Here is a 14,158-nt window from a genome sequence, read left to right as displayed (position 1 = left end):
TGATCTGTTCTGTACGACATCTATTGCACGTCTGTCCGTCCTGGAAGAGGGATCCCTCCTCAGTTGCTCTTCCTGAGGTTTCTACCGTTTTTTTATGGAGTTAATTGTTTAACTTAGGTTCAGGAGCAGGACCACGCCTCAACCACTCCTCTAATCACCTGACTAACGTATATATACCAGCACAGCTCTACCACAGGCCTGTCAGATCTCTCAAACATTGGCGACCCTACGTATCTCAGCAAGTGTGTTTTTTCGTGTACTCACTGAGATGGATCATGTGCTGCAAGTCAACCCGTCCGGGTCCGACTCCGACTCCGACGACTTGTACGACTCCCTGTTTGAGCCAGGTGATCCTCTGACTCTGTCTCAGCGGTCTGCCAGTAGCCGACACTCCCAGGGGAGCCGGCTGCGCTCTGTGGTCCACATCCCTCGATCTCGCCGTGGTTCTCCATTGGGCTCCATCAACGAGATCGCCCCGACTCCTAGTGGGTCTCAGGCCTCCTCTCCTCCGTCCTCGCGGGTGGGAAATCGACGCCGCATCCACAACCGTGGGAGTCAGCAGCGGTCTCCTCCTCCTCCTTCCCACAGCGGTGCAGCGTCTAGTCGACCTCGCCGCTCCTGCGGTGCTCCGTCATGCTCCACTCGGCCATCTCCACCCTCTCGACGTCCACAACAAGAGCCCGACATCAGGGATTGGACCATCGCCCGGCTCCAGCGGTTCCTGAGGGCAAAAAACATCCCCTTCCACCGCAGCGACAATAAGTCCAGGCTGTTCCAGCTCTATTCAGCCATTGTCCGGGCTCCCGAGACCACAGCTCCTTCTCCCAAGCCGGCCGCACTTCTGGGTTCCCTTCCAAGGCCTACTCCCACCAGCGTCACCGTCGGTGACGTCACGGCGCCTCCACCACTCCAGCCGGAGCAGCCTCTCTCATTCATTCCCCCAGCCGGGGGTCAGGTCGTATCACCCCTTGTGCCTGCTCCCTCTGATGCAAATATGTCATGCGCAATATCTGCCTTCTTCTCCTCCCTGTCTCGCAGGCCTCCACTCTCATCCCGTGCACACACATCCTCCATCCCCACATCCCTTTCCTCTACCCTTCCTTCCAACTATCCTGTTCCGGCTGGCATCACAGCCCAGGAGCCCCGTCCTGCAGCACAAGGGGCTCCTCCGGCAGGCGTTTCACTGCCTTCCACTCTCTTTCCGACGTGTCTCTCCTTACCCCTTCCCTACCCACCCCCTACCCCCTCCCTTCCCCAACACCCTAATGTTTTTTCCTCTGCTGCCGTCTACACTTTGGCCACAGCCACACCACCAGCTCCGCCAGCCTCTGCCATTCACCGCCCCTCACCCATCTCGCACTCACTGCGCCAGCAAATATTGTCCGGTAATTATGTAGACCTAGCCCAGCTCATTCAGCCATCTTTTTTCGACAGTAGTCAACCCAGGGAACTGCAGACTGTCCTTGGTCCAGTTCTATTAAAGCAGTCACTGCCAGACAGGTGTAAAGACTTGACTCCTGTTGAGTTTGCTCTAGCTTTCTCCCTCTTTCGCAACGTCATCTGCTCTGCTTTTCCTTACCGTCGATCAGAGCTGGACGACTATCTGTCCATCATGTTGGACATGGCTTTGCGTTTCGGGGGGGTGGGATTTTATAGCTACCATGTCCACTTTGCTGCACAAGCAGCCGGCCGGTTGCAGCAGCTAAATCAGGGGACGTACTGGGGGGTCCTCGATTCTGAAATATACTGCCGCATTTTCGCAGCTCGTTCCTCCCTCTCTTGTGACTTATGCGGCGCCCCCTCTCACCCGGCCTCTGCATGCACTATCATGGCTCCTCCACTGCACTCCCGCCCCACCACTCCACGCAATGCCCCGATCTTCGACCGTCTGTCTTCTGCTGCACCTCCTCCTCCTGTCATCCTCAGAGCCAAGGACGCACGTCCCACTGTCAATGTGCCGGTGTCAAAGGGCGTCGACAAGCGAGGACGGCCGATCCTCTATCTAGGCGGCAGGATGGTGTGCAATAATTTCAATCAGTGGGGTTGCAACACATCCGGCTGCCGCCTCCTGCACGTCTGCTCCTTCTGCGGGGGCGCTCACACCAGGACCACCTGCCCCCACAATCCCACCAACACAGCAGCATGACTAGAATGTCACCTCACACGCCCATCAAGGTACGTGCACTCGCTGCTGCTGCTCTCAGTGATCACCCTGATAAGCAGTTTGTTGATTTTCTCATCTCTGGCTTCACTCACGGTTTCCACCCTGGCATGGAGGTGCTTCCCGATTCTTCCCACACGTGTCACAATCTTCAATCCGCTCTCACTGAGCCTGACACTGTCGACACGTTACTGGCAAAAGAGGTCACTGAGGGATTTATGATAGGCCCTTTCGATCATCCTCCTTTCTCTGTATTCCGTATTAGTCCCATTGGTGTCGCCACACGTAAATACTCGGGGAAAAAGAGGCTGATCATTGACCTGTCTTCTCCACACGGCTCCGACATCCCGAGCATCAACAGCCTTATTCCTAGCCCGGATTTCTCCATGCAGTACGCCACCATTGACCACGCCATGGCACTGATCCGTCTGGTGGGACATGGGGCATGGCTGTCTAAGGCTAATATCACCAGCGCATTCAAGGTCTTGCCCATTCACCCCAACTTCTGGTGTTATTTTGGTGTCTGCTGGAAGGGGGCTTACTACTTCTCTGTGCGCCTCACTTTCAGCTGCAAGAGCAGTCCCAAAATCTTTGACTCTTTATCCGAGGCTCTATGCTGGATCCTCTCCAACAATTACAGGCTCCCCTACGTGCTTCATGTCCTTGACGATTTTCTTGTCGTGACTCCTCCGTCCTCACCTCCTCGCCACGGTCTCACTACACTTACGTCCGCATTTTCCGACCTCGGCGTCCCTCTGTCCGAAGAAAAAACTTCAGGACCTGGCACGTCCATCGAGTTTCTGGGCATCACTCTGGACTCACTGTCATTCCAGGCTTCACTGCCCTTGGAGAAAGTGCAGTGTATCTCGCTGCTCTTGTCTAATTATCTCCTGAAAGACAAGTGCACCAAACGCCAGCTGCTCGCTCTCTTCAGGCACCTCAATTATGCCATCCGCATAATTCCACAGGCAAAATCTTTTCTTTCTCAACTACTGACCAAAGCTGCATCCATTCCCTCTCTCCACGACCGCGGGGTCCTGGACGACACTTGTAAAATGGAAATGCACATGTGGCAGCAATTTCTGTCATCCTGGAACGGCATCTCATTCTTCTACGATGACTTCATCACCCATCCCGAGGACATTCAACTCTACACGGACGCGGCTCCCTCTGTAGGTTTCGGCGGGTATTACCAGCATACAAACATATCTGGCTGGTATCAATTTATTCCATAAATTATCCACCGGCCTCCCTTGTCAGTCAATCTTGCACGCTCACGTCACCATGCTAATCAAAGGCTTACGAAAGCACGAACCAGTGCTGACAGCCAGACGTCTCTCACCTCCGATCTGCTCTGCCGCTGCATACGCACTCTGCGCTCCGGTTACATTTCTCTCACAGTCGACTTAACACTGGAATCAATGTTTCTACTCGCTTTCTTCGGATTCCTGAGGTGCTCTGAATTCGCTCCAACCTCATCTGTCTACAATCCTTCCCGTCATCCCAGTCTATCCGACATCACCACTCACACTTCCAACTCGCTCATATTCACACTCTGCAGGAGTAAAACTGATCAGTTAGGAGTATCCTTTACCATCTACATCTTTCGCCTCAACTCCTTTCTCAGCCCGCACGAGCCACTGACCAGATACATCCACACCCGGTATTCCGCCCGCGCTTCACCACAAGATCCCCTCTTCCTCACCGAAACAGGGAGGATGGCCACCCGTTTCTGGTTCCAGAAACACTTCCATAATATCCTCCGTCTCTCCGGAATTTCATCAGACCATTACTCTTGCCATTTGTTCCGCATCGGAGCTGCCTCCTCAGCCGCCAGATCAAGAATTTCAGACAAAGGCATTCAGGTCCTCGGCCGCTGGTCTTCACAAGCATATCAAACCTATATCCACAATAAACTCAATGATCTCCGTCTAGCACACGACAGACTAAGCCTCACTTAATCAGACTCTTTTGGGGGCTTCCTAACAGCACGGGCTCATTAGAACACGAGATGGAACCCCCACACTGAGTCTCTCCGCCCACATCTACACCTCACCCAGTCCGACCCTCCGATGACATCATCTCCATCCCATTCATTCACCTGCAAATCTGCACTCCCCCATTCATCACCACCCCATTCATAACCATTTCTCTGACAATCACATCTTTATTAAATCTTTACAATGCATATCGTTGTGGTGTGGTCCTTGCTAGTGAAATGGAGTTTATTGTTTAACTTAGGTTCAGGAGCAGGACCACACCTCAACCACTCCTCTAATCACCTGACTAACGTCACACCTCAACCACTCCTCTAATCACCTGACTAACGTATATATACCAGCAAAGCTCTACCACAGGCCTGTCAGATCTCTTGAACCCACCCTCCCTCCCCTTCTGTTCCTCTCTCTTGTCAATCTGCTGTGTACCTATCCTCATCTCATTCTAGGCATCGACTGGGGGGCTTCCTAACAGCACGGGCTCATCAGAACACGAGACGGAACCCCCACACTGAGTCTCTCCGCCCACATCTACACCTCACCCAGTCCGACCCTCCGATGACGTCATCTCCATCCCGTTCATTCACCTGCAAATCTGCACTCCCCCATTCATCACCACCCCATTCATAACCATTTCTCTGACAATCACATCTTTATTAAATCTTTAAACTGCATATTGTTGTGGTGTGGTCCTTGCTAGTGAATCCCCGTTAAAGGTTTTTTTGGGGGGAGTTTTTCCTTATCCGCTGCCAGGGTCCTAAGGACAGAAGGATGTCGTATGCTGTAAAACCCTGTGAGGCAAATTGTGATTTGTGATATTGGGCTTTATAAATAAAATTGATTGATTGATTGATTGATTGATTGATTGATTGATTGATTTAAAAGGGAAATAAACAGGCTTTCCAACGGTATAAGATTTACTGCCAAGAAGCATTGTTACAACAAAGAAATATTCTACCAAACACAAATTTCCTTACTTTTTGTGCTTAGTTTATACATATATAAGATACAGATACAGTTAACAGTGACAGGGCAGCAGAGCTGTCTAACAATCACCTGCACATGAACAACAACCTGCATTCTGTATTTATAATCTGTACTGTGTCCTGCTCAGAGTCACACTATATGATTATATGTTTTATATGATTTAGTCATTATTTGCCTCTGTATTTATTGATATTCTGATTGTGAGTTCATTATTTAATAACCCAGAATATAATCACGATGTCTTTGAACACTTGAAATAATTTATTCGGTCAAATGTTTCAACTCATCAACCTGACGCTCAAGAATGATTAGCCTCAGGTGTGACTGAATGGAAATGATGATCACTGATGTTTAAGTGTTTCTTGATGACAGACGGACTCTCCATATACCCCCCCCATAGCCCTACCCCTTGGCCCTACCCCTAAATTTGCGCGTTCCCGCGAGGGGTAGTGGTGTCCCAATTCCTTTTTCCGTGTAGGGGTGGGGGGCATAACGAGGGGTAGTGGGTATGAAACTAGCCCTGCGGAGCGAGGGATTTCAGATGCTGATTTGCCAGCGAGGGGTAGACGTCGCCATGGCTACCACCGAGCAAGAGACGGGGAAAAAAATTCATACATAGCTAATGTTACTGTCGTTAGGTTGCTTGTTAGCTAGCTAGCTAGCTCGCACTATCTGGCGTCTGTCATCTGTCCTGTTCTGCAAAATTGTCCGATTTTTCACATTACGATAATACGCCAGCTAGTATAACTATGCAGCCTAGTAATGTTAGCTGGTTAGCTAGCTAGCTAGCTCGCACTATCTGGCATCTGTCATCTGTCCTGTTCTGCAAAATTGTTGGATTTTTCACATTACGATAACATGCCAGCTAGTATAACTATGCTGCCTTGTAAAGTTAGCTGGTTAGCTAGCTAGCTAGCAGGGGAACTGCCCATTGGTCCGACAGCCCATTGGTCCGACATCCCATTGTTCCGACCATATTAAATCCATTGTTCCGACGTCCGTTCTGAAATCATCATGATGCCCTGTGGTTAAGGTCTGGTTAGGTTTATAGTCTAGTAGCCAACTAGGTGAACCCAGAAATGTTGAGTACACCAAAGTTTTATTGCAGAAATGTGAAGTATGGGTCTCCAGTATACAGAAACTGCTGGATGCTAATTTGCATATGTTGAGCAATTTGCATAATTAGCATAATTAGCATTATTAGCTTAATCGTCCATTTTGACCACATATTTTGTACTGTATGGCCAATTTCTACAATATGTGAGTGGTTTTAGAGGTTTTAGAGGATGCTGATTTCATTTCTGGCATTTTCGGATTTCAAAGAGCTAATTTTATTATATATTTTGATGTATTTAAGCAAATTTTGATTACTTTCAGGCATAATTTTAGGTTATTTTTATGGTAAACACAATGATCTTACATTTCAGAATCATGAGTGCTCTTGTGAATGTTGATGCATTGTTTTCAGGATGTAGTGAAGCTGAAATTGCTTCATTGAATCTTTGTTAGACTGAATGTTGTGCATTTCTGGAGGAAAAAGCAATGGTAGGTATTTGACATAATTTGGATCCTGCAACTGTACAATACATATTAATGGGGTATTAATGGGGTAGCTCTTTAAGACACCCAATGAGATGACATCACCTAAGCCCATCAACATGTGTGATCAACGAACTATGTACAAATATACACTATATACATGCCATACAAGACAGGCCCCGCAAGTCGCTAGGGCCAGGCCCGAATGGCAGAAAGGCTGCCCAGGTTGGTCCACAAGTCGCAAGATCCAACGAGGACCCAGTTAAAACTCCGCGAGACGCAAGAGTTAAAACTGAGTCTGGGCAACCCGGGTCAGCCCGCCAGATGCAAGGCTAACCAAGAGGGCCTCACCTCCGCACCACACAAAGCACACACTGGCTACCACCTTCAGGCAAACTGCTATGCCTCACAATTAATTAACAAAAGGCAGCCTCATCATCTTCACTATCCTCGTCTGTTCTGTCATCATCTTCTCCGGACCCATCATCCCTCTCTTTGTGTTCTTGGTGTTGTGTGAGTATGTTGCAGCATATACCATCATTGCCTTTGCAGGAACAATAACTGGTACAGGCCAGACCTGCAGCTGCACAGCTGCACTTTGCTGATGTGCAAGGTTTCAACCCGGCTTTGCAACCACAGCTGACAACATCTAACAAAGCAGGAGGAGCAGCTGGACTTGAATTCTGGGTGGGCATAATCAGTTCCTCTCCTTCCTTTAGGCCCATCTTCTTGTCCCATCCAAGCAAGGTGATATCCACAGCCGGTGGATCAGGCTGGTCTGCTGCTTTCCATAGCAGCACCTGTAGGTGGGCATGTCTTCCATGAAGGCGCATATTGCGCTCTGTAGGAGGTAGTGTCTTCAGTGCTGGGGACCTTTTGCGCTTTCAGTAAATTTCATACTGGGCTGCATCCAAGGTTACAGAGTTCCTCTGATTGTACAGAGCCAGAAAGAAAGCCCTCGTTGCTTTTGTGATCTGTAAATCTGTGGCTTCTGCCTCTCCAATACAGTGGAGAAGCTTACCAGGTACGACTCTCATGGCCTTGAGTGCACCTTCCCCTTCCCAACAGGATATGAGGTGGTATCACATCCTGAAAGAGCATGCATGGCCAGAATGGTACCACATTGGTCACCCAGGTTGACAATGTCAAAACTTGTTTAGAGAGGCGTTGGTAAACTAGCCGTCCTAGACTAGCAATCCAGGCTTTTAGGATACTGGCTAGTGTAATGGATGCCAACTGATGGCAGCTAGGATGCTAGTTGCACTAGTGCATGTTGGTAAACCTCACTCACTTAACCAACTTTGCTAACTACTGAGTTGGGAGCCTGGGTCAGCTCAGCGTTGGTATTACCAATCTGGAGTTGCTGGGAGGTCACAGGTTTGAAACCCAGGGCAGGCAGACTATATGAGAAGACTGCTGATATTTTGGTGCCGTGACACAAATGAGAGTGAGGTTAAGGGGGGTGAGTGTCACAGAAGGCGTAACTGAGGCTAGGTAGGTATATTAACACTGGTAAACCTCACCCAGAAGTAGACATGTATTCAGGGATTTTAAGATAAGCACTCTCAATTCCCAATCTGCCGTTGTTGGGTGGTTGCAGGTTCGACCCAGGGCCTGTTCTACTAGGTAAAACTCCCTACCAGTGTTATAGCGGAACGCCGGCGTTATTGAACTCATAGCCCTATCATGCAAGCTTGTTACTAGTAACCGAAATGTGCAGCAATGGGAAAATTTGGTAATACGTAGCACGAGTTCTGTACCCAGCTGCTAAAGCGCACTGAACCAGGCATTTTTGAAATGAAACCGAAACTGCAAAAATGCCCTGTTAGGTTAGCTCTACTGCCGAGCGCACAACTTAAGTTATGTTGTACCAAATATTCTCATTCCTTAACGTTTCAGTTGTTTGTGATTAGCTTGTTCGATAGGGCTATGAGTTCAATAACGCCGGCGTTCCGCTTTAAGGAAGACTTGCTAGTTGGTGAAACTGCTCCCTTTATGATTAAGTTTTCCATACATTTTTTAAATGTTTCAAGTACTTTAAAACTAGACTATGCTCCCTTGCTTTACAACATACTTATTACAACTACAACAGCTAGCTGCAACAGCTTATTTGCATAAAAACATGACCGGACCTCAAGAAATGAAAACAAATTTAGGTTATCAACATTCACATCAAAGAGCAAGAGCTCTTGTGATTCTGAAATGTGAGATTATTGTGTTTACCATGAAAATAACCTAAAATTTTGTCCGAAATTAATAAAAAATGTGTCTAAATTTATCCAAATTTGTTAAAGAATTACCACTTTGAAGTCTGAAAGTGCCAGACTTGAATTCAGCATCCTCTAAAACCTCTTAAACCACTCCAATATTGTAGAAACTGGTCACACAGTGCAAAATCTATTGTCAATCTGGACGATTCTGCTAATTATGCTAATTGTGCTAATTATGCAAATTGCTCAACATATGAAAATTAGCATCCGGCAGTTTCTGTATGCTGGGGACCCATACTTCACATTTCTGCAATAAAACTTTGGTGTACTCAACATTTCCGGGTTCACAATGGGGCTCTATGGGCTGGCTACTAGACTATTAGGCACAAAAACCACTTGGAAAAGAAAGTGACAAACACATAAGCTGTGAGCCTGCTTCGCCTCAAGCCTTTCCCAGCTGACCCAGAGCCGGTCGCGGCGCACCATCAAGGTAGAAATACGCCCACCGGGAGCCGTTCAGCACCGCGGACCGTCGGACTAATGGGATGTCGGACCAATGACCTGGACCTGCTAGCAGAAGTCCCCTGTCGTCTGTCATTCATCAAATGAAGCATGATGAATACAGCAAACACGATAGGTAGGATGAGCTCAACCAGAGACTTCATTGTAGATGCCAGTTGGAAATGTAGATGGCTCGCAGCTTCCTGTTTAAAATAGTTACCTATGCGTGAATGTAACCAACGCGGTGACGTAGTGAGTGGTGTCCCATTTCCTAGGGAAAGATTTCAACCCCTACCCCTCATTGCTTCATTTCTAGGGTCAAGGGGTAGTGGGCAATGGCTAGGGGTAGGGCCAAGGGCTAAGGGGTAGTGGACAAGGGGTTGGTATAAGGATTGGGCCTAACTGTATCGATAAATGTAGATAAGGGAAGTAATAGATTGTGAGGAGAAAAATCTGTCTAATAAATGAAGAAAGTCGCTGGTTTCCTTTTCTTGTTCAGATTTTTAACTCAATGGTGAATCAGAGAACAAGTAAAATATAAAATGTGGCAGTGATACATTTGAGTTTAATCTGTTATCTGTCTTCCCTCCAGAATGACATTCCACTGATATTGTGATGTATCAGATCAGTCCGATCAGCTGCTGCGCTGCGCTGTCCAATCAATACCTGATATCCAATCAGGAGGGTTTGTCAGTCGGTAAAAGACTTCTGCGAAGGCTGCACTTGTGTGTCCTCGCTTCCTTCCCCGCTGAAAGCCTCCTCTCAGTCAGTGTCTCCAGACGAGAGCTCCGCAGCTCAGAGTCAAAGCACAATCGATAGGCAACAGCGAGGATTTTGATTAGGCAGCAAGTAAGACTGAAGTTACTGAAAATAGGGAATAAAATGTTAAATGACTATTATTTTTCTGTACAGAGTTGTATCAATGCTAATAGTTTAGTTTGCGTCCTAAATGCCTATGTAAACTGTAACGTTGCTAGCCGGTGGTGCAGCTAGTCAGAGGGCTAGCACTAGCTGTAGCTAATAGGTCTCGTAACGTTTGCTGAGGCAGAGATAAGGTGCTGTCATGTTGTCATAACAGTTGCCTTTAGCTACTAATAAATCAGTTTTGGTATGTAACGTTAGAAATAACTGTTGCAAACTCCTAGGTAAGCTTGTTAGGCTACTCTATATCTGTTTTATTGTTTTATGAAAATTCTGAAACTAATGTGTAAACTACAAAAACTTGAGAATTAAAAGATATGATTGTGGAATAATGGTGCTGTAATGTGTGGATAATATTATAAAGCATAGAGCCGCCTACAGCTATTATACTGTTATCATCTGTAGGCCAAATGCATCAGCTCAGGAAGCTGATTAAAGAAACAGTCATCAAGATCATCTGATCTGTAGCTCAAAACAGTATGGAAATTAGTGCTGAAATTTTTTTCAGCATGGTCTCACATGTTCCCTACCAAAGCTAAAAAGTTTTTAAATCGATCATTTAAAGCAGAGATGGAGTACAAGTGTCTCCTCCCACCACTATTCACATGATAATGACAAGATAATGGCTTTCATTCTGTCAGCTTCAACTGGTGTATTTTTTAGGGGAATCACAGTGAGACTGGCCTCAGTAAAGATGTTAGAATATCCTGTGGGTCAAAGCATCACTCATTTGAGGTGAACTTATTTCAGAGGATTACCCGGCGGTATAATGTACAATTGGGGCGGTCAGCTGTTTCACAGCAGCGCGGCTAATCAGATCAGATCCGCTATTCATATTATTGTAGCGGAGTGTGTGGTGGTACACACATAAAATATGGACCACTTTGAAATGGCAGAATGATTCTGTGTGAGTCTGTGTAAATACTGTAGCAATAATTTAGAACTATATTCAGCTGTTGTCTTTATTTCATTACTCCACAAGTATGATCCAGAAATATATTCTCCCTACAGTCGCATGACTCTGAAAATACTGCTACATTTGGTAAAATTGTACAACATTAGAGTGCCAAAATGATCATAGTACCCTGAAATCCCCTCAGTCTGCTGAGGGTTAATGACATATACCTGGGGACAGCTTCTTCCCTTGCCTCTGCAGGATCCTTTCTTGGGAGGACCCGTCCTCCAAAAGAAGAATCCTTGACTTTGAGAAACACCCTCGGTATTGGGATGAACCCTGTGACTTGCCGCATGACCTTTCACCTGCAGCAGGTGAAAGGTCATTTGTAAACTCTCTGACAGTAGTCAGGTCATGTATTTATTGCAAAATTATTATCAATTTTTTACATGGTCGTCTTTATAAGTGCCATGGAGGAGTTCACAAAAACTAAAAACTAAAACAAACAAAAAAGCCATGACAAAAGGGCACTTTGGACATGAAGAGCCAGAGAGGCCCTAAGCCTCCCCCTCTGCACGTACCTGATCAAATGCTAATTGATATTATGTCAGCTGACTCGAGTTTACAGCTTGCAAAAGGCTAGTAGGCAATCCTGTCGGTGGCGCTGAGTGCAAGGTCATGGAGGGCCTCTAAAATGTTAATGTTTCTTCTTCCTGGGAGAATCAGTGCGCACAACATATTTCCCTTATGGAAATATGTTTGTCACGGGCAAACAGATGGAGGACGTAGGCAATCACAGTTCCTTGGCGGAGATTTAAAGCGTCAGTGCTGCAGGCGTGATGGAGGCAGAGAGAGAGAGAGAGAGAGAGAGAGAGAGAGAGAGAGAGAGAGAGAGCGAGCCTGGGTGGGTGGTTGGGTTGTGGTTACGGCCACATAGATGTGGATGGTGCAGCGGGGTGGCGCAGCGATCAACCAACGATGGGAGGAAAAATCCGCGAGTCTGACCAATAAGGCGGATATTGCAGTTTTACCTCTTGCACATGTCCGATGTCGTCATTGGGAGACCACAATCGCACTGCCTCGTATCGCATCATTGACAGAAAATGGATAAGCAGAGGCTGGCTGTCCGGACTGATGCGGTAAGACATGAAGCGTTTGATTTGCAGTACCGTGTGTTGGCCTATGCAGGGAAACACAGATTATGTATTTTACCTCCACTTGCTGCAACCCATCGTGATGGATTGCCCTTTCTCTACATTTCTGTTTAATTTGATGCGTTGATCACACAGATTTAACACACATGTGTTTTCGCATCCGTGCACTTACGGCATTAACAGTAACCGTTCGAAGCTCGTAAAGCATGTTCGGTTTGGGATCGCACAATATGAGCACAGAGGGATGCGGTGGTTTTGTCCTGCTCATTACTGTCTAATGCAGTCATTTGGCTGATGTTGGAAAAATGTGTTCCTATCCTTGACCACTGACATCATCCTCATCAGGATTCTGGCTCTAGGCAGCAACTCTTCATGCAGCAGCAGCAGCAGCAGTCAGGATATACTACGCAGTGTTTGCTAGCTCAGCGCGTTAATGCGACGTTTGTTCGGACCTATTGCAACCCAGGTTAATTTAATGGATTGTTGCAATGTCACACAGGCTGCATGGGTTGCTCTCATTTCGCCAGAGAAGTCCGGCAGAATTGCCTAGCCAGATGTTGTAGAGTTGTACAGAGGCCACAGTATGTGTGCAGACATACATACAGACAGTCAGACAGACAGACAGACAGATAGATAGATAGATAGATAGCTTATATTCAGCTATAGGAGTGAAATTTAAATACAATTTTTATTTTTGTGCAACCAAAATACAGACCTTGCATTGATTAAAGTTTCTAACTTAATTGTATGACTTTGGAACAATAAGAATTTCTCAAATGTATCTGCCCATGAGGATTTTTATCTTTTACCTTGATGAGTTATCTTATACATTTACTTATCATTTAGCCACACCGTGTCAAAATCACTGACCAGTGATCATCACATAACTATGGAGCCCTTATAAGTCCAGAAGGATTTACTGGAATCTAGCGGTGAGATTGCAGAACTGAACCTTCTTCCATGTGCCAATAACTACAGTGGCCAACACGAAAACGCGAATGGACCCAACAAGAGCCAGTGTTTGAATTGTCTGTTCTTGGCTACTGAACAATATAGCAAACTCTGTGGAAGCCACCTGCTTCATATGTAGATATTCAGTGTTTCCCATGGAACTGGAGTGTACAGCCTAGTTTCCAGCAAACACTTTCAGTATGGTGCCTTTGGAACCAAAAGTAACTCTGCAGACATAATACCTAGACCCTAGGTCTGTTCAGCTTTTCCACTGCAGACAGTACTCTTAAATCTGGGCGGGGTTGTTGTAGGGATGTAACGATATGGAAAATTTGATATCTCGATTATAGTGACCAAATTATCACGGTAAACAATAATATTGCAATATTTTTTAAGCGCTGTAAAATGTCCAAAAAATGGATATATTGAAATAACTTCACTAAATCTTGTAACTTCCTTATCATACTAAAATGTTAACAGCCAAAATCTTATATTAAAATGTAACTTTCACATTAAAGGGGCAAGGGATTGGCACAGCAACAGAAAATTTTATTTTAAATGAATAAAATATGTAAACAAATTACAGGAACAAAGCTTATTTGTCTAACAAAAAACCTACAATATATAGAATAGATATCACAAATGTGCAGGAGAAACCAAAAAAACCCTAAGGGCAATGGTCATCATTACACAGAATAATTCAATTCAATTCAATTCAATTCAATTTTATTTATAAAGCCCAATATCACAAATCACAATTTGCCTCACAGGGCTTTACAGCATACGACATCCCTCTGTCCTTATGACCCTCGCAGCGGATAAGGAAAAACTCCCCAAAAAAA

At 46.1% G+C, this 14,158-nt stretch overlaps 2 protein-coding genes and 1 pseudogene across 2 annotated transcripts in view; 2 read left to right on the top strand and 1 right to left on the bottom strand.

The window, feature by feature from the left end:
- The window catches only part of LOC126395310 (uncharacterized), a 196,311-nt gene that overhangs the window by 38,782 nt on the left and 143,371 nt on the right, over positions 1-14,158 (bottom strand). The gene's annotated exons all lie outside the window — the stretch shown is intronic.
- LOC126396001 (uncharacterized) overlaps positions 2,152-14,158 on the top strand; it is a 43,088-nt pseudogene continuing 31,081 nt past the window's right edge.
- The window catches only part of ajm1 (apical junction component 1 homolog), a 91,214-nt gene continuing 89,204 nt past the window's right edge, over positions 12,149-14,158 (top strand). Inside the window, exon 1 of the mRNA XM_050052660.1 lies at positions 12,149-12,350. The gene's annotated coding sequence lies outside the window, so the exon portion shown is untranslated. The remainder of the gene's footprint in view (positions 12,351-14,158) is intronic.

This window comes from Epinephelus moara, chromosome 9 (assembly GCF_006386435.1).
Source record: "Epinephelus moara isolate mb chromosome 9, YSFRI_EMoa_1.0, whole genome shotgun sequence".
NCBI classification, from domain to species: domain Eukaryota; kingdom Metazoa; phylum Chordata; class Actinopteri; order Perciformes; family Serranidae; genus Epinephelus; species Epinephelus moara.
The sequence above is the reverse complement of the archived record's forward strand: the minus strand, read 5'-3'. Positions and strand labels throughout refer to the sequence as shown.